This window comes from Lynx canadensis, chromosome B1, assembly GCF_007474595.2.
Source record: "Lynx canadensis isolate LIC74 chromosome B1, mLynCan4.pri.v2, whole genome shotgun sequence".
NCBI classification, from domain to species: Eukaryota; Metazoa; Chordata; class Mammalia; order Carnivora; family Felidae; genus Lynx; species Lynx canadensis.
Window position 1 is genome coordinate 138745870 of NC_044306.2, and position 25000 is coordinate 138770869.

General features: G+C 38.8%; 1 long non-coding RNA gene across 1 annotated transcript in view; it reads left to right on the top strand.

The window, feature by feature from the left end:
- The first annotated feature begins 7175 nt into the window (after window positions 1-7175).
- The window catches only part of LOC115512499, an 89145-nt gene continuing 71320 nt past the window's right edge, over window positions 7176-25000 (top strand). Inside the window, exons 1-2 of the long non-coding RNA XR_003968408.2 lie at window positions 7176-7321; window positions 14730-14785. This is a non-coding gene — a long non-coding RNA (uncharacterized LOC115512499). The remainder of the gene's footprint in view (window positions 7322-14729; window positions 14786-25000) is intronic.

Sequence of the window (25000 nt, forward strand, 5' to 3'; positions counted from 1 at the left end):
ACCAGGAGTAGATTCCATCTCAAGAAGTCACTTTCTTTGCTCATTCCTAACAAGCAACTCCTCATCTGTTAAAAGCTTTATCATGAGATTACAGCAATTCGGTCATCTCTTCAGGCTCCACTTCTGATTCTAGTTCTCTTGCTATTTCCACCTCGTTTGCAGTTACTTCCTCCACTGAAGTCTTGAACCCCTCAAAGTTATCCATGAAGGTTGGAATCCCCTTCTTCCAAACTCCTGTTAATGGTGATATTTGGACCTCTTCCCATGAACCACAAGTGTTCTTAATGACATCTAGAATGGTAAAACATTTCCAGAAGGTTTTCAATTGGTAGTTTTGGTAACTGTGGTGGCTATAGTCTTACAAAATGTATTTCTTAAATAATAAGATTTGAAAGTCAAAATTACTGCTTGATCCATGGGCAGCAGAGTGGATGTTGTGCTAGCAGGCATGAAAATAGTGCTAATCTTGTATATCTCCATCAGAGCTCTTGAGTGGCCAAGTAAATGTCAATGAGCAGTAATGAAGGAATTTTGAGAGGAATCTTTTTTTTCTGAGTAGTAGGTCTCAATAGGGGCTCAAAAGATTCAGTAAACCATTTGGTAAGCAGGTGCACTGTGATCCATGCTTTCTGGTTCCGTATACAGAGCACAGGCAGAGTAGATTCAGCCTAATTACTGAGGGTGCAAAGATCTTCAGGATAGTAAATGAGCATTGGCTTCAACTTAAAGTCACCAGCTGCATTAGACCCTAATAAGAGTCAGCCTGTCCTTTGAAGCTTTGAAGCCAGGCAATGACCTTTCCCCCCTTGCTATGAAAGTTCTGGATGGCATCTTCGTCCAATATAAAGTTGTTTTGTCTACATTAAAAATCTGTTGTTTAGTGTAGCCACCTTCATGAATGCGGGTCTTCTGGATGGCTTGCTACAGCCTCTCCATCAGAGCTTGCTGCTTCACCTCGCACTTTGGTGTTGTGGAGGCGGCTTCTTTCCTCAAGCCTCATGAACCAAACTCTGCTGGCTTGAAACTTTTCTTCTGCAGTTTCCTGACCTCTCTCAGCTTTCAGAGAACTGAAGAGAATTAGGGCCGTGCTCTGGATTATGCTTTGGCTTAAGGGAATGTTGTAGTTGGTTTAATCATCTATCCAGACCAAACTTCCTCCATATCAGCTGTTTTGCTTTCTGTCATTCATGTGTTCACTGGAGTAGCACTTTTAATTTCCTTCAGTAATTTTTCCTTTGCGTTTACAACTTGGGTATCTGTTTGGCTCAAGAGGCCTAGCTTATAGCCTATCTTGGCTTTTGACATGCCTTCCTCACTAAACTTAATTATATCTAGCTTTTGACTTAAAGTTGAGAGACGACTCTTCCTTTCACTTGAACACTTAGAGGTCGTTGTAAAGTATTAGTTGGCTTAATGTCAATATTGTTGTGTCTCAGGGAATGGGGAGGCCTGGGAGAGGGTGGGTGAAGGGCAGGCGGTGGCGCAGTCAGAGCATTTATTAATTTATTAATTAAGCTTTCTGTCTTATATGGACATGGTTTGCCATGAGGTAGCATCAAATATCACAGATCACAGTTCACCATAACAAATATAATAGTGGAAAAGTTTGAAATATTGAAATTACCAAAACGTGACACAAAGACATGAAGTGAGCAAACACTGTTGGACAAATGGTGCCAATTAGACATGCTTGAGGCAGGATTGCCACAGACCTTTAATTTGTAAAAAATGCAGTTTCTAAGCACAATAAAATGAGATATGCCTGTGTGTGTGTGTATTTATATTTATAAAATACCATATATAAAGTGTCCATTGATCTATTCATCTATTTCTGCTATAATACTGTTATAATAATTAGAACTTAACAATAGTAAGCCTTCATAGCTAGAAGAGTAAAATCCCCCTCCTCTACCTTCTTCAAAATTGACCCAGCTATCTTTGACTCTTTACCATATTTTTGCATGATTTAGCATAACTGAGAACATATGTGTACAAATTCATAACCTGCCATTTTCCATTTAACTTGATAACAGAAGATTTAAAAATGTTATTAAAACTTTTACCAAATTTTAAGATTGCTCATACTATTCCCTGTGTGTTGCATCATATTTTATTTAGCCATTCCCATGTTTCTGGACATCTAATTTATTTCCATGTTTTCTCATTATAAATGCTAACACTGTTGCAAATATTTTTATGCATAAAGGGTTTTCCATCTTCAGGATGATTACATTAGAGTATATTCTCACAAATGGAATACAATTGATAATTTGATTTTCAAAAGAATTTTACATTCTCCCCAGGAAGTTTTGAGGCTTTACATGTAACCAGATCTTCACTGGCCTTAGGTAGTCTCATTTTTAAAATGACAGAAAAGCTCATCCTATTTAATACTTTTGCCTCTAGCTGGTCCTGAAGAGGTAATTTTCTAGAGACACTGAGTGATATTCCTAAATAATGAAGAAGAAATGGGCTAGCAATAATTATTTGCATGGAGATGGCATTTGAAGGAGGGAGAGAAGAGGGGCTTAAAGAAATTAATCCTAGGGTAGCTCGTTTTTAAAGTTTAAAAATTTTAATTTTTAAAAAATGTTTATTTCTTTATTTTCAGAGAGAGAGAGAGGGAGAGAGAAAGAGCACAAGCAGAGGAGGGGCAGAGAAGGAGAGAGAGAGAGAATCCCAAGCTGATAGCACAGAGCCTGACATGGGGCTCGAACTCATGAACCGTGAGATCATGACCTAAGTTGAGAGCACGAGTCAGATGCTTAACTGACTGAGCCACCTAAGTGCCCCTAGAGTGTCTCTTTTGGTTTGGTGTCAGAAAGAGGGTATTTCTGTTGGCTTTACTAACTATAACCTTATTTCTTCCTCATGTCCCTGATTCCATATGCAGATTTTAGAATAAAGTGGCTTTTTGACAGATTATTTAAATCCTAGTGAGGTAGAACAGTATTCAGATTGTTTATAATGACTATAATCAGTGGCAAATTAGTTCAGCCTGTCTCAGTTCATTCTCTCTGACAGCTTCATGTTTATTTCACACTATAGAGGATGAAAAAGAAAACATATATAAAGGAGAATTGTTTTATTGTCATTTAATTATATGAATACTAACATAATCAAGAATGTGTTTAGGACTCTGTCCCAGTCACAAAAGGAAACTGAACCTTAAAGACCAAGCCAATTAGATCTTTTTAGGAAGTTTGGTTTACTATATTTGTTTCCTACATAATAGTTTCTTTTTGTATTGAGTTCTGTCAAATTGATATTTTTCTAGATGGAAATTTAGGAAATAGACAAGTCATGGTAACTGCAAACCATCCATGATTTCTTGACCTTTGGAATGTAGTGTATGGGATACCGTATCTTCTCGCCATGAGTTTGATGTATCATGCACTTTTACCTATTATTTCAATTAAAAAGTTAAGAATACATTAGATCTCCAGAACTTCAGTCATTGAGACATCATCACCTTTGATCAACATTTCCAATTTCCCCTTCTGGCAACCACTGTTCCACTCCCTGCTTCTATGAGTTTGACTATTTTAGATTCGACATATAAACGAGATCATGCAATGTTTGTCTTTCTGGATCTGCTTTATTTCACTTAGCATAATGTCTTCCAGTTTCATCCATGTTGTTGCAAATGGCAGGGTTTTCTTATTCTTTTTTTAAAATGTTTATTTTTTTAGTTTGTTTTGAGAGAGAGAGAGAGCGTGCATGGCAAAAGGGTAGAGAGAGAGAGAGAGAGAGAGGGAGAGAGAGGGAGAGAGAGAGAGTCCCAAGCAGGTTCCGCACTGCAGCACAGAGCCTGACATGAGGTTGGAACTCATGAACCATGAGATCATGACCTGAGCCAAAATCAAGATGCTTAACCCACTGAGCCACCCAGGCACCCCGAGGGTTTTCTTCTTTTTACAGGCCGAATAACATTTTATTGTTATTTATATATACCACATTTTCTTTTTTTTTTAATTTATTGTCAAATTGGTTTCCATACAACACCCAGTGCTCATCCCAACAGGTGCGCTTCTCAGTGCCCATCACCCACTTTCCCCTCTCCCCACCCATCAACCCTCAATTTGTTCTCAATATTTAAGAGTCTCTTATGGTTTGCCTCCTTACCTCTATGTGACTTTTTTTCCCCCATTTCTCCTTCCCCATGGTCTTCTCTTAAGTTTCTCAGGATCCACATATGAGTGAAAACATATGATATCTGTCTTTCTCTGCCTGACTTATTTCACTTAGCATAATACTCTCCAGTTCATCCACGTTGCTACAAATGGCCAGATTTCATTCTTTCTCATTGCCAAGTAGTATTCCATTGTGTATATAAACCACAACTTCTTTATCCATTCATCAGTTGATGGACATTTAGGCTCTTCCCATAATTTGACTATTGTTGAAAGTGCTGCTATAAACATTGGGGTACAAGTGCCCCTATGCATCAGCACTCCTGCATCCCTTGGGCAAATTCCTAGCAGTGCTATTGCTGGGTCATAGGGTAGATCTATTTTTAATTTTTTGAGGAAACTTCACGCTGTTTTCCAGAGCAGCTGCACCAGTTTGCATTCCCACCAACAGTGCAAGAGGGTTCCCGTTTCTCCACATCCTCGCCAGCATGTATAGTCTCCTGATTTGTTCATTTTAGCCACTCTGACCGGCATGAGGTGGTATCTCAGTGTGGTTTTGATTTGTATTTCCCTGATGAGGAGTGACATTGAACATCTTTTCATGTGTCTGTTGGCCATCTGGATGTCTTCTTTGGATAAGTGTCTATTCATGTTTTCTGCCCATTTCTTCACTGGATTATTTGTTTTTTGGGTGTGGAGTTTGGTGAGTTCTTTATAGATTTTGGATACTAGTCCTTTATCCAATATGTCATTTGCAAGTATCTTTTCCCAATCTGTAGGTTGCCTTTTAGTTTTGTTGATTGTTTCTTTTGCAGTGCAGAAGCTTTTTATCTTCATGAGGTCCCAATAGTTCATTTTTGCTTTTAATTCCCTTGCCTTTGGAGATGTGTCGAGTAAGACATTGCTGCGGCTGAGGTCAGAGAAGTTTTTCCTGCTTTCTCCTCTAGGGTTTTGATGGTTTCCTGTCTCACATTCAAGTCCTTTATCCATTTAGAGTTTATTTTTGTGAATGGTGTAAGAAAGTGGTCTAGTTTCATTCTTCTGCATGTTGCTGTCCAGTTCTCCCAACACCATTTGTTAAGGAGACTGTCTTTTTTCCATAGGATATTTTTTCATGCTTTGTCAAAGATTAGTTGGCCATACATTTGTGGGTCCAATTCTGGAGTCTCTATTCTATTCCATATACCACATTTTATTTATCTATTCTTCCTTTGATGGATATTTAGGTTGTTTTCATATCTCAGGTATTGTGACTAATGCTGCAATGAACATAGAAGAATGGATATCCCTTTGATATGTGATATCATTTCCTTCAGGTACATATAAAGAAGTGGGATTGCTGGACCATTTGGTAATTCTATTTTTAATTTTTTGGGGAACCTCCGTCTTGTCCTTGGTGGCTGCACCAGTTTGTGTTCCCACCAACAGTGTGCAAAGGTTCCCTTTTTTCCACAGCCTCACCAACACCTGTTATCTCTTGTCTTTTTGATAATTGCCATTCTAACAGGTGTGTGGTGTTGTCTCTTTGGAACAACATGGTCTGCAGTTAACATACTGTATTGTATACTTGAAGTTTGTTAAGAAGGCAGTTTCTGAAGTTTTATCACTATATTAGTTCTCACTTAATAAAAAAGAAAGAGAAGGAAAGCAGTAACTGTGGAGTGATGGGTATGTTAATTAGCTTGATTGTGGTGATCATTTCACAGTGTATACAATGCTTTGCTATTAAAACATCAAGTTGTACACTTTAAATACATACAATTCCTATGTGTCAATTATACCTTGATAAAGGTGAAAAATAATTTAAAACTCAAAGCAAGAAAAGGTTAAGAATAATTTTAATATACCCACATATTTGCCTCTTGATAATCTACTTGAGTACTTCTAGGAGTTATTCCAACAGATGTTTAGTTCTGGGTCTGTCTTACACCTTCTAGGTTGTGTCTCTGATTAATGCAAAGAAATGTTGGTATTCACATAAATAGAACACAAATAGAAAGAAATATCTATTAATAGAAAGTATGTACAATTTTCTTCTAAAAATCTGGTTCCACCAAGAGAATGTGGGTATCTACATTCACCAACACAGGAAAACAAACCTTTACCAAACCCATATGCACGAGGAGAATTATAGTGAAGGTCTGCCTACATCAAAGACTGTGTTTGTCACCTGGCACCACTAACGTACCAGCTGTATGATCTTAATCAAGTTTCTTAACTTTATGTGCCTTGTGGTTTCCTCATCTTTAAAATGAAGTTGTAAAGATGAAATGAGTTAACATGTATAAATTGTTTGCACATGTAAGTAGTTGGTAAATGTTGGCTATTATTACTAGTTTGTATCTGGAACCCTGGGCAAAGTCCAAAGGCAGTGAATACATTGGGTCTCAGGGAGACTTCTTGGGCCTTTGTCTGTTCCGAAAATTCCAGAAATGCTAGTGACACAGGTTGTGCTCCCTGGAAGCAGCTTCTAAAATGGAGATTAGCATGGTAATTTGAAACTCTTCAAGAGATCATCATCTGTGGAAGGGAATAAAGCAGAACTGGGGAGAGGTGGTTTCTGTTTTCCCTGATTAGATCTTGACTGATAAATATATACCTTTTCCCTCCTCCAATTAGCAAGAAAACTCCATGAAGTCAGGGGCTCTGTTTTTGCACCTGGATCTAGCACAGAGACTGGAAGGAATTTCAACAGCACTGTAGCCATTCTGAGTCCTGGACTCATTGGCAGCCCCTATCACCATCCAGACTTTTCTGTGAAACCTCAGATGCCAACATAACACATTCTGAAGACAATTTCAGTCTTTCTAACTCTCTCATTCCTTTACTTTCACTGCAGTTCAAAAACAGTATAGAAAATGAAAAAGCAGAATTTATAGGTCTGTTTTTTATAGTAAGCTTTAATTGGAAGTAATATAATACTGTGTATTTCTTCTCTATTCCTTGCCCCTCTCCCTCCCTCCTTCCTTCCTTGCATCTCCCGCCTCCTTCTTCTCCTCCCCCCTCCTCCTTTATTTTGCCATGGCTGCCTGGAAGCCTAGAGCCAAATCTTTCACCTGAATATGGTGGCTGTTTCAATCACTTTTTTTTTTTTTAATTAAATACCTGTTTATTTACATGGCTACTAGAGACGCCAAGAGAAGATGTGACTCCTGCCCTCCAGGAATGCTAATAGAAGAAACAGACATGTGAGTACACATGCTATAATGAAACCAAGTGTAGGAGCTCTCTTGGAATGCAGCAGAAGGCCTGACTAATTCCGTGGGGGTATAGGTAAGCTATCACAGAGGGTTTGCATCTTGAAGGATGGATAGAATTTCTTCAAGTGGACAGGGAGAGGTAAGGCATTTCCCAGTAGGAAACAGCAAGGAGTAGGAGAGAGTTTCTGGGTCCTTAAATAGGCTGCCACAGCTCGGGCTTGGAGGGCTATGTGGATCAGGGCTGATCTCAGTGGGAAGAGTCAGCCAACCAGATCATAAGAGCCCTAAGGCTTTTGTCAAGGAGTTCAGCCATCACCCTGTGGTGATGACAAACCTCTGAAGGGTTGAAGTAGGTGAGCACCATTATGTAATTTTCATATTTACATATAATTTGTATATTTTATACAGATAGTATAAATAGATCTGAGAGGTCTGAGACCAGAGGCTCTCACAATTATTTAGGCAAGAAACAATGCCTGGCATAAGGGATGGTTTGGGGCTTGGAGATAAGGATATAGATTAACATGTGTAAGAAGGTAAGACTGATAGGAGTTGTGGGTAAGAGTGAAAATTCTGGAGCTGGGCTGCCTGGGTTTGAATCTTAGTTCCACCTCTTAGTAGCTGTGTGACCTTGTTACTACTTAAGCTTGGTGCTTCAGTTTTCTTCTCATACCCTCCTCATACCCTACTGTAAGATATTACTTAATACATTAAAAAAACCACAACAACTTAGAGAGGTATTGGCATATAGGAAATTATATTGGGTGAGGCAGGGATGGAATTAGGATGACACCAGATGTTGGCTTGGATGACAAGATAATGGGAGTCTTGTTAATTGAGGAAAAAAGAAAAGAGAAGGAATAGCATGTTGGAGGCAGGGTAGCTTGAGTTTAGTTTTGGCTTTCTGCATTTGAGAGGAATCTCAACTGTAAATTGTGCACTGATCTAAGCCAGTTCAATTTGCAAAACTATTAGGTTTTTTTGGTTGATATAGTAAGGACCCGAAAATCTAAGATGGATGAGGGTCAGCTATTCTATAGACTGATATCAGGTCACACTGGTAGCAAGTTTTAGAGCAATTTCTTCCATGCACACAGACTTTTATATTTAAGGTGGGCATTTATTGGCAAGAAGGCACAAAATAATTAATATAAGCTGCTTTGTAAGGTTGATAGAGTCATTGTCCTCTGTCCCATTAGCTGTCACAATGCCATCTCCATAAGAGGTTCAGCTGTGGCAGATACATGAAGCAACAAGCCCTTAGTCCCAGTGGCTGGAGAGAGGAGTATTGAGGTATAAAATCTCAACCACTGTCCATAAAGATTCATACTCTAGGTTCTGCTGTCTCCCTAAACCTTACCCTTGTGAGGGAGGAGAGTGTTTTGAATGTATTTTATTCAATAAATATCAATGAAATAGTACTCATTTCTCCATCAAGAGAGCTTATTTCTGACTTCCTTTGGGCTACTCACTTAACCAGTGAAACTCATTTTTTAAATATTCATTATGCTAATTAGTGAACTCTGGTGTTGATGGAAGATAAAGATAAGAGAAGCATGTGTAATAGTCACAGCTGGAGCTGGGCTTCATGATTGGAGCACTAGCTGACCACCCTTAGGACATGGATTCCTAGTTAGGTTAATTGGTAATACCTAAGGTGCAACTTAAATTTACCAACGCGGATATATAAGTATCTCTGTCTATGCTGGGGCATGTTAAAGTACAAATGCCATAGTTCAAATCCAATAGGCAATAAGATATATGTAAGAGTGGGGCTCAGGGGAAAAATCTGAATTGGAAACTTATTTTTGGTTGGCATATTTATTCCTCCCCCTTATTTTTTATAACACCGCTTTCCTCTTTTCATTCTTTTTGTTGTTGTTGTTGCTGCTTAAGATGAGTTTTTATTATTTATTTATTTATTTTTGAATTTCTTTTTTTTTTTGTTTTTTATTTTTTTTTAATTTATGTCCAAATTAGTTGGTATATAGTGCAACAATGGTTTCAGGAGTAGATTCCTCAGTGCCCCTCCTCTTTTCATTCTTATTTCATGAACCATTCCTTATGTATCTTTATTCTTCCCTGTAAGTCACTTTAAATCCTTTTTGGACATTGGAGTGTATAAATATCAATAAATAAGACTTCCCCTTCCATATCACTTGTTTTAAATTTCTACTAAGAACGATTTCTTCTGCAACTAACTTTTAAAACCATGTGCAAGATATTTATTGTCCCTTTTATTTTTGTCACTTTCTTTAGATTACTTCAAATTTTAGGTCAATTTCAGATTTGGACATATACACACACCTTTTTTGTTGTTGTTTTGAACCTTTTTTTATTTTGTTGCTCCTATCAGAAACACCTCACAATAATGAAACTGATGCATTTTGCCATTCAGTTGAGAAAAGCAAGGTTTTATTCTTCATATTTTTAGGCAAGGATATAAACCTTAAATTTTCCACTACTGCTTCCTTCACATAAGTGACTCTCCCCAATTGCTAGTCCTCAATTTAAATGTCACTGCTAGTTACATGGTGATGATATTTTTATATTACATACTGAAAGGAGCAATAACTATTTTGATTTAGTGATATTTTAGGGATATTTTCTTTTATAGGCTTGGAAAAAATTTTATTTTATATAACAAACACGAAAGTGACCAAATCCTAAGTATTTGGTCCCCCAAACTATCACAAAGTTAACACATGTGTATTTCTTACCCTGGTCAAAAAATAGAACATCACCAGTACCTCTACATCCCCCTTTATATCTCCTCCATATCAACAGCTCCCCTTTCTACTAGAAACATTTGTGTACAAGCATTGGTATGAACATATGTTTTCATTTCTCTTTGGTAAATGCCTAGGAGTAGAATGGCTGGGCTCTATTTTAGGTGTATGTTTAACTTTAAGTAAGTGACAAACTGTTTTCCAACAGTTGTACCATTTTGCATTCCCACCAGCAGTATATGAGAATTCCAGTTGTTCTACATATTCTCCAACACTTGTATTTTGGGTTCTTGGACCCAATGTCAACATGGGCTGGGGAGTTTCCACCAAGCAATTCTTGCACTCTAGCACTCTAACTGCAACCTATGATTCAACTTAATTCTGACCCTGTTTACCTGGAGATAGTGTCAGATTCCACAGGTTCAGTCCTACAAGACTGCCTCTCCCCAACTTCACATGCCAGTCACAAGCCCCAGGTTGTTACCTGTGCTTCTGACCCACTAGCTATGGATTGGGGGGTTTCAACAACTCCCTCCTTGGGTTTGATTAATTTGCTACAGTGGCTCCTAGAATTCAGATAATTATTTTCTTTTCTTTTCTTTTTTAAATATGAAATTTATTGTCAAATTGTTTTTCATACAACACCCAGTGCTCATCCCAGTAGGTGCCCTCCCCAACACTCCTCACCCTCCCACCCCCCATCAACCCTCCATTTTTCTCAGTTTCTAAGAGTCTCTTATGTTTTGGTTCCCTCTCTGTCTAACCTTTCTTCTTCTTCTTTTTTTTTTCCCTTCCCCTCCCCATGGTCTTCTGGTAAGTTTCTCAGGATTTACATAAGAGTGAAAAAATATGGTATCTGTCTTTCTCTGTATGGCTTATTTCACTTAGCATAACACTCTCCAGTTCCATCCACGTTGCTACAAAAGGTCAGATTTCATTCTTTCTCATTGCCAAGTAGTATTCCATTGTGCATATAAACCACAATTTCTTTATCCATTCATCAGTTGATGGACGTTTAGGCTCTTTCCATAGTTTGGCTATTGTTGAAAGTGCTGCTATAAACATTGGGGTACAACTGCCCTATGCATCAGCATTCCTGTATACCTTGGGTAAATTCCTAGCAGTGCTATTGCTGGATCATAGGGTAGGTCTATTTTTAATTTTTTGAGGAACCTCCACACTGTTTGCCAGAGCAGCTGCACCAGTTTGCATTCCCACCAACAGTGCAAGAGGGTTCCCGTTTCTCCACATCCTCGCCAGCGTGTATAGTCTCCTGATCTGTTCATTTTAGCCACCCTGACTGGTGTGAGGTAGTATCTGAGTGTGGTTTTGATTTGTATTTCCCTGATGAGGAGCGACGTTGAGCATCTTTTCATGTGTCTGTTGGCCATCTGGATGTCTTCCTTAGAAAAGTGTCTATTCATGTTTTCCGCCCATTTCTTCACTGGGTTATTTGTTTTTCGGTTGTGGAGTTTGGTGAGCTCTTTATAGATTTTGGATACTAGCCCTTTGTCCGATATGTCATTTGCAAATATCTTTTCCCATTCTGTTGGTTGCCTTTCAGATAATTATTTTCTTACTAGATTACTGGTTTATCATAAAAGGAAATAATTCAGGAATAGCCAGATGGGAGAGATGCATGGGGCAAGGTGTGGGGAAAGGGACACAGAGCTTCCATGCCTTTCCAGGTGCACTGCTCTCCCTACATCTCCACATTCACCAATCTGGAAGCTCTCTGAACCTTGTCTTTGGGGTTTGTATGGAGGCTTCATTGCATAGGCATGGTTGAGTAAATCATTGATTATTGGCAATTGATTCAGTCTCCAGACTCTCTCCCCACTACCTCCCATCAGGAGGGTGGGACTGTAAGTTCCAATTCTCTAATTACATAGATGGTTGTCCTGACAACCAGCCCCCATCTCTAGGTCCAAAAATCACCTCATTAACATAATGAAAGACACCTTGATTACTTTCATTACTTAGAAATTCTAAGGGTTTTAGAAGCTCTGTGCTAAAACAGGGGACAAAGACCAAATATATATTTCTTATTATAAATCACAGTATCACAATGTTAGTAAGGGCATTCTTAAGTTTTTTACATTCTAGTGTATGTGTAGTGGTATCTCAATGTGGTTTGAATCTCATTGTGGTATCTTGTCAGAGCTGTCAGCTAAGGACCTAGCTTGGGAACAAATCTTGTAGAGTTTGGGTGCTGGCCTCCTGGGTATTGTGTATACACAAAATCAACAGCTGATTAGCACAATGACTCCAAATGATGGATTGGTCTTTTTATTTTTATTTTTTTGCCATCAGTTCCAGTGACCAGTTTGTGGGATTTGTGCATCTTATTCCTACAGCCTTAGGCTCTGCCACATTAGGGGTATTATTCCAAGGTCTGATTCAGGGTTGGGAACACTTTTGCCAGAGATAGAGTATGGGTTCCACTAAATTTTGCAGAACCACAAAATGGGGTCCTTTGCCAGTAGGATAAGAGCTGTATTAGTAGGGAAAGCCTGGTGGAAGCTTTTGAGATTGTCCCCTTTCCCATGGCCAACATAGTAAATTAAAAGTCGTTTCACATCCTGGGCATCAGGGAAGAAATTAATGCCACCATTAAAAACCTTAAAGGATAAAAGGGTGATAGTTCCCATCATATTTCTATTTAAAAATTTTTTTTTCAACGTTTATTTATTTTTGGGACAGAGAGAGACAGAGCATGAACGGGGGAGGGGCAGAGAGAGAGGGAGACACAGAATCGGGAACAGGCTCCAGGCTCCGAGCCATCAGCCCAGAGCCCGTCGCGGGGCTCGAACTAACGGACCGCGAGATCGTGACCTGGCTGAAGTCGGACGCTTAACCGACTGCGCCACCCAGGCGCCCCCATCATATTTCTATTTAATTAATCAGTTTTTTCTCCACAAAAACCAGACAGATCCTGATGGATGATAATAGGCAAACTACCACAAATTAACCAAGTTTCATCTGTAGTTGCAGCTGCTGTGCCAGATATGGCACCTTTTCTAGAGTAGGTTAACAAAGCTTTACATAGTTAATATTTGATGACCAGTGATCTGGCAAATATTCTTTCAGTTTTTCTCAGGAAGAATCAGTAGTAATTTGCAGGCATATGGGATAGACATCAGAATGGTCTTGACCCAGGAAGATGTTAGTTCTCTCATGTTTAGTCATAATATAATCCAAAGAGCTCTGGTCCACCTGGGTACTCTTCAGAACATTATATTGATCTACTGTATCAGTGACATTGATTAATTTTGCTGGATGAGCCATAAGTGACAAGAATGTTGGAAACCTTTGTAAGATACATACACTCCAGAGGATGGGGGATAAACTTGATGGAGAGTCAGACATCTGTCACATCAGTAAAGTTTTAGAAAAAAGTATTATGATCTGGGTCATGCCAGGGAATTCTCTCTAAAGTAAAGGACATGTTATTACAACCTCTACCTTCAATCATGAAGCAGCAACTTAGGTCTTCTTTATGTTGTCGAGGCAGAATATTCTTCATTGAGGAATACTGCTTTGACCCATTTGTTGAGTAACACAGAAGAAGGCCTCCAGTTTTGAGTGTGGCCCAGGGCAGGAAAGAGTCTCACACTTGATAGATTACTGATGAGTCTACTCAACTCGTGACTTGGTGGATTTGACAGATCTAGGTCCAGGATGGGCAACTCAGGCTTTATGCTCACATGATAAAGATGAAACCTCTGACTGTGGTGCACCATGTGACCATGAAGTATAAACTCAGTGAGAGGTACCAGTGCAACAGTGGTGGATGACATGGATGTTGGGCCTCCTGCTCATGTGCCCTTGGCCCTGTTCATGCCTGATTCCAGATGTAGCACTTACATCTTTGGATTGGATTACAGTTGGTCCTGATTGACCCAGCTTGTACTTCATGGAGAGTTCATTATGATTAGCTGATGAAGAAGGAAAGAGGCTGAATTTGTTCCATAGATGGTTTAGTTCAGGATGTGAGTGTAAACTAAAAATTGACTGCAGCTATATCATATCCTCACTTGGAGTGGGAAAGATAGCAGTGAGAAGAAATCATCCTAATTGGCAAAGCTTTTGTCATTGTCTCTGATTATTCAATTTGTCTGGAAAGAAAAGTGGCCGGAGGTAAGCCTAAAGACTCAAAGGCAATGGAGAATGCCTCGGATGATTGGTCAGGTGCCTAGAGGAGCTAACAGAAGACAAGACACAAGGATCTCTGGAAAAGAGGCATATAAATGGATCAATGGGACTGGGTGTAAAGTGCTGCATATATTCATGCCTGTCAGAAAGCATCCTCAGTGATGAGACACTCAATAGCCATATAAAATCAGTTGACATCTACCAATTTCTGCCATTGATGATCACAGTGTTGGTACGATTGGGATCATGAACAGAGTAGCCAGTTAAGCAGGGATGGTGATTATGTATGGGCCCAAATGCATGGACGCCCACTTAACAAAGGAGACTTAATTACTGCCACTGATGAATGTCTACTCTTCCAACAGCAGAGAGAATATTGATTACCCAGTACAGCACCATCCCTTGAGGAAGGCAACCAGGTATTTGGTGAAGAATTGATTCCATTGGGCGTCTTCCATCTTGACCAAAATTGACATATATTTCAGACATGGATTTGTCTTTCATATATTCAGGTCTTCAGCCAGCACCACCATCTGAGGGCTGAGGAACCTACTCTACAGAACGGAAGGTAAGACAGTGGCCACATGACCATTAGATCTATTGGTCCTGTTAAATATTGCATTATTCAGAAGCTGCCTGCCACACAGTGGGATGAAATGGTCTTTTGAAGGTGCATATGATTCACAAGCATGAAGATGATATCCTATGAGGATGGGGCAGACTCTTTTGAGTTTTTTATGCACACAATATATAAATTAGAATCTTCCATGAAATATTGAACAGAATTGGTAATATTTGGCATTTCTTCTCTTTCCTAATTTCCTTCTCTTTCCTAATTTCTTTCCTACTGTTCAATAGTGTCAAATTTTGTTTGTACAGATAAAGGCCATGTTATTGGGGACATAAATTTAGAGTTGCTATAATTTCCTGGGCAATTAAAACTTTTATCATTATGATTCTGTGTCCTTTTTCTCTGCCTTTTTTGTCTTAAAGTCTACTTTATCTGTATTTTTTTTTAATTTTTTTTCAACGTTTTTTATTTATTTTTTTGGGGACAGAGAGAAACAGAGCATGAACGGGGGAGGGGCAGAGAGAGAGGGAGACACAGAACCGGAAGTAGGCTCCAGGCTCCGAGCCATCAGCCCAGAGCCTGACGCGGGGCTCGAACTCACAGACCGCAAGATCGTGACCTGGCTGAAGTCGGACGCTTAACCGACTGCGCCACCCAGGCGCCCCTACTTTATCTGTATTAAGATGGCTACATTGATTTCTTTGATTTGTATGTGCATATTGTATCTTTTTCCATTTTTTACTTACACATTTTTGTATCTTTACTTAATTTTTTTTTTTTTTTTTTTTTTAAGACAGAGCATGAGCCGGGGAGGGGCAGAGAGAGAGGGAGACACAGAATCTGAAGCAGGCTCTAGGCTCTGAGCTGTCAGCACAGAGCCAACGCAGGCTCAAACTCACAAATGGCGAGATTATGACCTAAGCTGGTCAGACGCTTAAGCGACTGAGCCACCCAGTCGCCCCTTGTATCTCTACTTTAAAAAAGTGTTTCTCTTTAAAACAGCATACAATGTGTTTTTTGATTTTTTAAAACCCAGTCTCACAATCTTTGTCTCTTAATTGGAACATTGAGTGTTTTTATGTTTTTTTTTTTTTTATTTTTTAAATATTTTTTTTTTTCAACGTTTATTTATTTTTGCGACAGAGAGACAGAGCATGAACGGGGGAGGGGCAGAGAGAGAGGGAGACACAGAATCGGAAACAGGCTCCAGGCTCTGAGCCATCAGCCCAGAGCCCGACGCGGGGCTCGAACTCACGGACCGCGAGATCGTGACCTGGCTGAAGTCGGACGCTTAACCGACTGCGCCACCCAGGCGCCCCGAGTGTTTTTATGTTTAATGTAATTACTGATATATAAATCTACCATTTTCCTTTTTCTTTCTCCTTCTGGTCCTCTTTTGAATTAAGTATTTTTATTATTTTTCTGTATTAATAGATTAATTATAAGATATTTTACTATGCTTTTAATGGCTATTCTTGATTGTAGATTACAATCTGCATCCCTGATTTATCAAAGTTTAACATAAATTAGTACTTAAAATTTTTTTTTATAATGTTTATTTTTTGAGAGGCAGAGTGCAAGTGGGGAAGGGGCAGAGACAGGGAGACACAGAATCCAAAGCAGGCTCCAGGCTCCGAGATGTCAGTACAGAGCCTGATGCAGGGCTTGAACCCACGAGATCAGGATCGGAGCCCAAGTTAGACGTTCAACTGACTGAGCCACTCTGGAGCCCTGTAAATTAGTACTTTTACCTTTTCCCAGAAAATTCAAGAACCTTAGAATACTTTAACTCCATTTGTACTTATCCTGATCTATTATTGCTGTTTATTTAATTTTCTCTGTATTTTAAGAACTGCAGGATTTAGTGTTATTGCTTTATACAATCACTATTTGTTTACTTCCCATTTTTTTCTCTCTTCATTCCTTTATTTCTTACATCTTTAATATTTTACCTATGATTACTTTTCTTTTGCCTGAAGGAAACTTTCAATGTATTTTTTATATAGTTCTAGAAGTGGCTCTCAGGTTTTGTTTGTTTGTTTGCCTGCCTGCAAATGTTCTTATTTTACCAGCATTCTTAAGGGATATTTTTGTTGGGTATAGTTTGGCAGCTTTTTTCCCCTTTGATGCACTTTGAAAAAAATATACATTGTCTTTTGATTTCCTTTGTCCCTGTTGAAAAGTGATATTTTCTGTTGTGAAGGCATTATTTCTTTTTGTAACGGGGAGTGCTTTCAAGATTTTTCTCTTTGCCTCTTTCAGAAGTTTTACTATGGTTTGCACAAGTGTGTTTTACTTTGCATTCATCTTGCTTGGGGTCATAGGGTATTTTGGAGCTGTGACACAGTATCTTTCACCAATTTGGGAAAATTCTCGGTCATTATTTACCTATTCTTTCTATTCTCTTTTAGATTATATTTACCTTTCACTGTATCTCCTGTGTGTATTACTTTTTTTTCCAGTTTATTTATTTATTTTGAGAGAGACAGAAACAGCATGAGTGGGAGAGGGGCAGAGAGAGGGAGAGAGAGAATCCCAAGGAAGCTCCATGCTGTCACTGTGAGATCATGACCTGACCAAAACTGACTGAGCCACCCAGGTGCCCTGTCTTACTCAATTTTTATCCTGTCAGTCCTCTTGTTTCTTTCTTTTCTTTTTTTTTTTTTTTTAATTTTTTGACTATAGTTGACTACAATGTTACAGCACTTTCAGGTGAACAACATATTCACCTGATTCAACAACTCTGTTATGCTGTGTTCACAAGTGTAGCTACCACCTGTCACTGTACAGCACTATTACAGTACCATTAACTATATGTGGTACCTTTCATCTCTATGACTTATCCATTCCATAACTGGAAGCCTATATCTCCTTCCCCTTCACCCATTTTGCCCATCATCCCACTCCCCTTCCCTCTGACAGCCATCATTTGTTCTCTGTATTTATAAGTCTGATTCTGCTTTCTGTGTGTTTATTCATTTGTTATGTTTTTTAGATTCCATGTATAAGTGAAATGATTTTATGGTATTTGTCTTTCTCTGTCTGACTTATTTCACTTAGCATAATACCATCTAGGGCCATCCATGTTGTTGTAAATGGCAAAATCTCATCCTTTCTTATGGCCAAGTAATATTCTATTGTGTATACACACACACACACACACACACACACACACACACACACACCATGCCTTCTTTAACCATTAATTATCAGTGGACACTTGGGTTCCTTCCATATCTTAGCTATTGTAAATAATGGGGCAATAAACATAGGGGTGGATATATCTTTTTGAATTAGTGTTTTGTTTTCTTTGGGTAAGTACCTAGTAGTGTAATTATTGGATCCTATGGTATTTCTATTTTTAATTTTTTTGAGAAACTTCCATACTCTTTTCCATAGTGTCTGCACCAATTTACATTTCCACCAATAGTACACAAGGGTTTCTTTTCCTCCACATCCTCACCAACACTTGTTTCTTGTCTTTTTTATTCTGGCCATTCTGACAGGTGTAAGGTAATATCTGATGGTGGTTTTGCTTTGCATTTCCTTGAGGATTAGTGATGTTGAGCATCTTGTCATGTGTCTGTTGGCCATTGGTATGTCTTCTTTGGAGAAATGTCTATTCAGGTCTCTGCCCATTTTTAAATCAGATTATTCGGTTTTTGGTTGCTGGGTTGCATTAGTCCACATATTTTGGATATTAACCCCTTATTGGATATATCATTTGCAAATGTGTTCTGCCATCCAGTAGGCTGCCTCTTTGTTTTGTTGATGATTTCCTTAGCTGTGCAGAAGCTTTTAATTTTTATGTAGTCCCAGTAATTTATTTTTGCTTTTGTTTCTTTTGCCTTAGGAGACATATCTAGAAAGATGTTTCTATGGCTTATGTCAAAGGAATTACTACTATGTTATCTTCTAGGAGTTTTATGATTTCAGGTCTCACATTTAGGTCTTTAATCTAAGACCTAAATGTAAGAAAGTGGCCAGTTTCACTCTTTTGCATGTAGCTGTCCAGTTTTCCTAGCACCGTTTATTAAAGAGACTGGCTTTTCTCCATTGTATATTCTTGCCTCTTTTGCCATAGATTAATTGATCACATCAGTGTGGATTTATAGTTTGAGCAATTTTTGACTTATCTTCCAATTCATTAATTCTCTTTTTGACTGTGTCTTGAATGTTGTTTAACACATAAAAGCTTTTTTTTTAAGTTTGCCTTTTATTTACTTAATTTCAGTAGAATTAATGTACAGTACCATATACAGTGTTTCAGGTGTACAATATAGTGATTCAACAATTCTATACATAACTTAGTGCTCATCACAGTAAGTGTACCCTTGGGTTCCTAGGGGGCTCAGTTGGTTAAGCGTCTAACTCTTGACTTTTGCTCAGGTTATGATCTCACAGTTTATGAGACTGAGCCCTGCATCTGTCTCTGAGCTGACAGTGCAGAGCCTGCCTAGGATTCTCTCTCTCTCTCTCTCTCAAAATAAATAAATAAACTTAAAAAAAAAAAAAAACAGCACACAACAAAACAAGTGTACTCTTAATCCCCTTCACCTATTTTATCCATCCCCCCCACCTCCTTTCTGATAACCACCAGTTTGTTCTCTATATTTAAGAGTCTGTTTTTTCATGTGTCTCTTTTTTTCTTTGTTCATTTGCTTTGTTTCTTAAATTCTACATATAACACATAAAATCTTGAATTTTAATTATTTTATTTAAAAACTTTGTAATTCTCCTTTGGTTCTCTGTCACAATTTCTGGTTCTCTTCCCAAATTAAGAATCTTGTCTTTTATAGCCTTGAACATATTAAGTATAGTTATATTAAAGTCTGTGCCTATTAACTCTGTGGGGAGTCTGGAGACCCTCTCTAGTAGGTCTGTATTTGATTGCTATTTACTTTTGTCTTTAGTCATATTGTCTTGTCATCTCAGGTCCCTTAGCTATTTTGATTAAATGCTGAAGATTATGAAAAACTAGAGATAATTTGCAGCTCTGGATATTACCTTCCCCTCAGGGAGAATTTATATTTGCATTTATGTAGGCTAGGTATGCTGGAAATCCCAGATCTTCCTAATCCAATCAGTGTTTGAAATGCAAAGAAGTTGAGCTTCAACCTCTATAGGGGCTGATCTGTTTTCAGTTTACCCTTAGTCATAGTGGGTAGGTCCTCAAGGATCTCAAATTGTATGTTTAGAGGGTTGGGGGAGGCTTTATCAGCCACTACTCATTTCCCAGTTGGCCCTGAATTCCAATTTTTGTCCTCCTAGCCCTGTGAGTCTGTTAAAACCTCTTAATTGGGGCCACCTGACTGGATGGCTCAGTCAGTTGAGTATCCGACTTCCGCTCAGGTCATGATCTCATAGTTCATGAGTTCACACCCTGCATCAGGCTTGTTGCTGTCAGTGTAGAGCCCACTTTGGATCCCCTGTCCCCATCTCTCTCTGCCATCCCCCCATACTCTCTCTCTCTTTTTCTCTCAAAAATAAAATAAACCTTGCCAACAAAACAAAACAAAACAAAACAAAACAAAACAAAACCACCTCTGATCAGCTTCTCAGCCTCTCAGCTGCTACTAGTGGAACATTGGCACAATTCTCTGGTAGAAAAGTGGCTTCAAATTCCGGGCTCTCTTCTTGGGTTTCCTTATTTTTCTGGGCCAAGATTGTGTAATTGTTTACTGTCTTACTATCTGTGCCTTCAAACATTCAAAAAATATTTGATCAATTTTTCAAGTCATTCTCAGCAATAAGTTTGGTCTAAAGCATCCAATCTGTATTAATGAAAGTAAAAGCCTTTTTATTTTTTTATTTATTTATTTATTTTTTTTTAATTTTTATTTATTTTTGGGACAGAGAGAGACAGAGCATGAACGGGGGAGGGGCAGAGAGAGAGGGAGACACAGAATCGGAAACAGGCTCCAGGCTCTGAGCCATCAGCCCAGAGCCTGACGCGGGGCTCGAACCCACGGACCGCGAGATCGTGACCTGGCTGAAGTCGGACGCTTAACCGACTGCGCCACCCAGGCGCCCCGAAAGCCTTTTTAAATATGCCTTTAATACTCAAAGAATTGTATTCTTACCACTCAAGAATTTCTGTAGAAACACAAGTGAATGCTTTAAATTAAGGTGAGATTATTACTTTAAATTTGCTTGAGTTTGATTAAAAGGATATGCCTATCTATAAAATAATGAATTTTCATGATTGAACTATATATCACCTTTTTAGATCCCCATTTCCCTTTCAAATTTGTGCCAATCATAGGCAAAATAACCCCAAATTCTTTTTGGTAGTCCTTTCTAACACATCTGAGATTGGATGTTAAATGAAACAGGGCTTATGAACTGAATAAGCTGGGATCAGGACACTATGCTTTGTAAGTTTAAATCTTGTATTTTTTCATCTAATTTGGAAATTAGCTCAAACTTCTTTGATCTGGGGATGAATGAAATGGATTTTGGTTTTATATATACTCGAGTCAGAATATCGAAGAGGGAAGAGTATTGCCCTGAGAGTCGGAATGTTGACAACAAGGTAGAATTGGAGTAAGAGACTCAGCAAGAGATAGATGAAACTGAAGAGGAAATAAACAGACTACTTACATACCTACCACTGCTCACTCAGAAATTTTCCTTCCAGAGCTTATTCTTTTTTAAAGTTTATTTACCTATTTTGAGAGAGAGAGAGCGACAGTGTGAATGGGGGAGGGGCAGAGAGAGAGGAAGAGAGTGCAGAGTCCAGCCCAGGGCTTGAACTCACGAAATTGTGAGGTCATGAGCTGAGCTGAAACCAAGTTAGATGCTTAACTGACTAAGCCACCCAGGTGCCCCCAGAGCTTATTTTTTCTCCCTCATTGGAAAGGTTGTTCATTTTCATGCAATTTCTCTCATTTAGTACACAGAGCTCACTGTGGATCAGAAAATCATTACTTATCATTGTTTTATCATATTACTATATTATTATCACTTACCACAGTGTGATACCAACCCAAGGGAAATTGAGCTGATTTTATTTTTCCTGACTTTCTGGACCTAGCGCACTTGGGCTTTCATTTTTTTTTGACTAGGAAAATAGTAAAATTTATGTGTAGATAGCGTCAATTCTCTGGAGATATATGAAGAACCCAGAGTCAATTTTTTTTTCCACATACATAACTAGACTGACAAATGACTCGGTAAATGACAGTAAAGTAAAATGAAATTTTCGAAGTGGACTCCAGTAGAAGAATTTTTAATGTCACAGCTTATCACAATATGGATATATCAACTATGATATTTGGACAAATATGGTTAGAAAGAAAAACACCATGATTTCTTATTTTATGGGGCAGAAAATGCACTCAGTGTTTTTTTTTTTTTCTTCCATTTAGTGATATCTGTGGTCTCTTTCCTAGGATGTATTTCTGTATTAATAATGTGTGTATATATGTGCATACAGACTTACACATTACTTCTGATTACACTGGTTACTTATGACTTTTCATATGTGGGTTATTATCATTTTGTAGTTTATATATGCACATTATATTGAATATTTCTTTAGTGTCGATGAGAAAATAAATCATTGGTATGAGAAAACACTGGCATTACAAGGTATTCATCTGGAATTATTCAACCTTTCAGAAGCAAATGAGAAAGATTATAGGATTAGACCAAATCCAGGATTTCTTTTCCTCTCTGCCCATCTGTATTCATTATAGTTGAAAGATAGACAAATGAAACTATTGGTAGCTCAGTCTTTAAAGCTTTATTACAATTTAAAAGCATTAAAAAAGAGAGAAAATGGAAAAATCTTATCAAAGGCTAGAAATGATCATCATACTGAATAGTTGAATTTTCCAGCTTAATGACAATGAAGAATGAAGATAGGTGTTGTAAAGATATGACTTCATTATTGGTATCACTCAGTATTCTCAATTGCAAAAATTGAGTATAGAGCTTTTAAAAGCCTCTGTCAGCATACAGAACTGACAGTTTGGCACATTACTGGAGGAAATGGAATGGGTCAGTGATTTTCAATTCTATGTAAACTGCAAGCCCACAGCCTCGGCTACAACGCCAGAATCCAAGACTTCTCTGGACTCTTGCTGTGGTTATTGTTATGCTTCTTGGACCCAGGAATTTTGATCAAGAAAAAGGAAAGACCAGAGAGCACTAAGCTGCTACATGAATGCGGAGGATATTGTCAGTTTTCTCTCAGAAAAAAAAAAAAAATTCTATTTTTCTTCCCTTTCCCCAAAGTAACTTCCCTATAATCTAGGAATCCACCTTTGCCAACATGGCTCATGGACTCTGGTGGCAGATGGGCCCATCTTCAGTTCCAGGGGGTTCTGATTGGTGTAAGGGTAATTCTGTCCCTACTGTCATAGCGATTGGTTCTGGAATAGACATGTGTCATAATAACAGATGCTTGCTGGGGACCTTGGGTAGAGTATTTTCTTTAGCTTTAAGAGTGGGCACCAGACATCTCTTCCTCTGGGCACATTTACGATGTTAGTCCTGGAACTACTACAGCCAACTTGAAGCAGAGACATGGAAAGAGAATAGAGAGAATCAAAGAGGAACGAACCAGGACCCTGACCCAGTCATCTCTGATCACTGCTTGGAGAGCTGTGAAGTAAAAATTTCCTTAATTGTTCATGAAATTTAAGTGAGCCATTTCTTGCAGCCAAGATTATTCCTACTGATAGAGAAACGAGGTTCACTTCAAGCCCCAGTGGTTCCTAATCCAGAGGACCACTCACAGGGTCTGCTTCAGGTATCCCTTGGCCAATTTGATCTAACAAGGAGGGTCACAGAGATGCTCTCCTCTGCTCCAGACCTATTTTCAAATTTTTCATGTCGTGGTCATGCTCTCCAAACTTCTCTGGTTTGTCAGCCTAGAGCCCTCCTACAAAGGCCACCTTTGCTGGGGTAGATCTTCTGGATGCAGTCTGATCCAGATCCCTCCATCTTTGGCGCACAAGTGCCTGCCACGGTCACTCCAGGCTGTGGAGAAATGTCAAAAGATTCTTCTCTCTGGTAGTCCACCAGCTCCAACAAAAATGTCTAATGAAAATATTTGTCTGTGGGAAATTCATTCTCATGCCTGGCTTCTCTAATTTACCAATGCAAATTTAGTTTTTAAACTAATTTTGGTCCAGGCACACAATCAGTTTTGGGAAGACCTATTGAATGCTTGTCAACTAAAAGTAGAAGCTACTGTGATAGAGGTAATTTGACAATAGAAAGGCTTTGTCAGGTGTGAAAATAAAACTGGAATCCTAGACGATCTCTAAGCCCAGTAAGAATAGCTGGCTTGCATTCCTGGGGTAAAATATCTATTGTGGGGGCTACTCTATAATACAAACTTACAGTGAAGCATCTTTGATGTGCATGGTGTAGAATATTGTGAGCCTGCAATCAGATAAGTTTTGCACTTTTGTTTAAATAGAACTGTCAAATCAAAACCAGGAGAAAGTGGGCAGGAGCTGGCGACCCCCCAATCAGGAATGATGGGGCAGGGATCACTGTCCTGAGTAAGAGATTTACTTATTGAGGTAGCTTCTAATTTTATTTATTTACTTTTACTTTTTTTTAGAGAGTGAGAGAGAGAGCAGGGGAGAGGGTCAGAGTTGGCGGTGGAGGGTGGGGGGGGGGAGAGGGAGAGAGAGAATCCAATGCAGGCTTCTCGCTGACTCTGGGCTTGATCCCATGACCCTGGGATCATGACCTGAGCCAAAATCAAGATTTAGACACTCAACTGACTGAGCCACCCAGGCACTCCAGCTTCTAATTTAGAAGCCAGTGGTTCTGTGAAACTGTCTTTCTCTCTGTATATACATATTTAATACATGTATTGCAGGTCACTCCACATAAAGGGCCACTGTGTCATATAGTAAGCTTAGGGTGACTACAAAGAATGGCATTTTATTCTTTGGAGGGTCTAAGTGAAAGTGACATAAATCCCCACCACGTTCATATCTGTACTCATGAAATTTTTTTGAGAATTCCTGTGAGAGAGAATGTCTCAGTATTGAGTCAGTTTTGTGGCCTTGAGCTAAGACAGTTGACAAGACATCTTATAATAAGAATAAGAGGGCAAGATGCCCTAAGGGCTTCACATACATTTATATCAAAATGCTGTGAAGGAAAATCAATGTTTTGCTTCTAGCAGTGAAAATCCAAACCTCACCAAATTACTAGGGATGAACACTTTATTTTCAAACACCA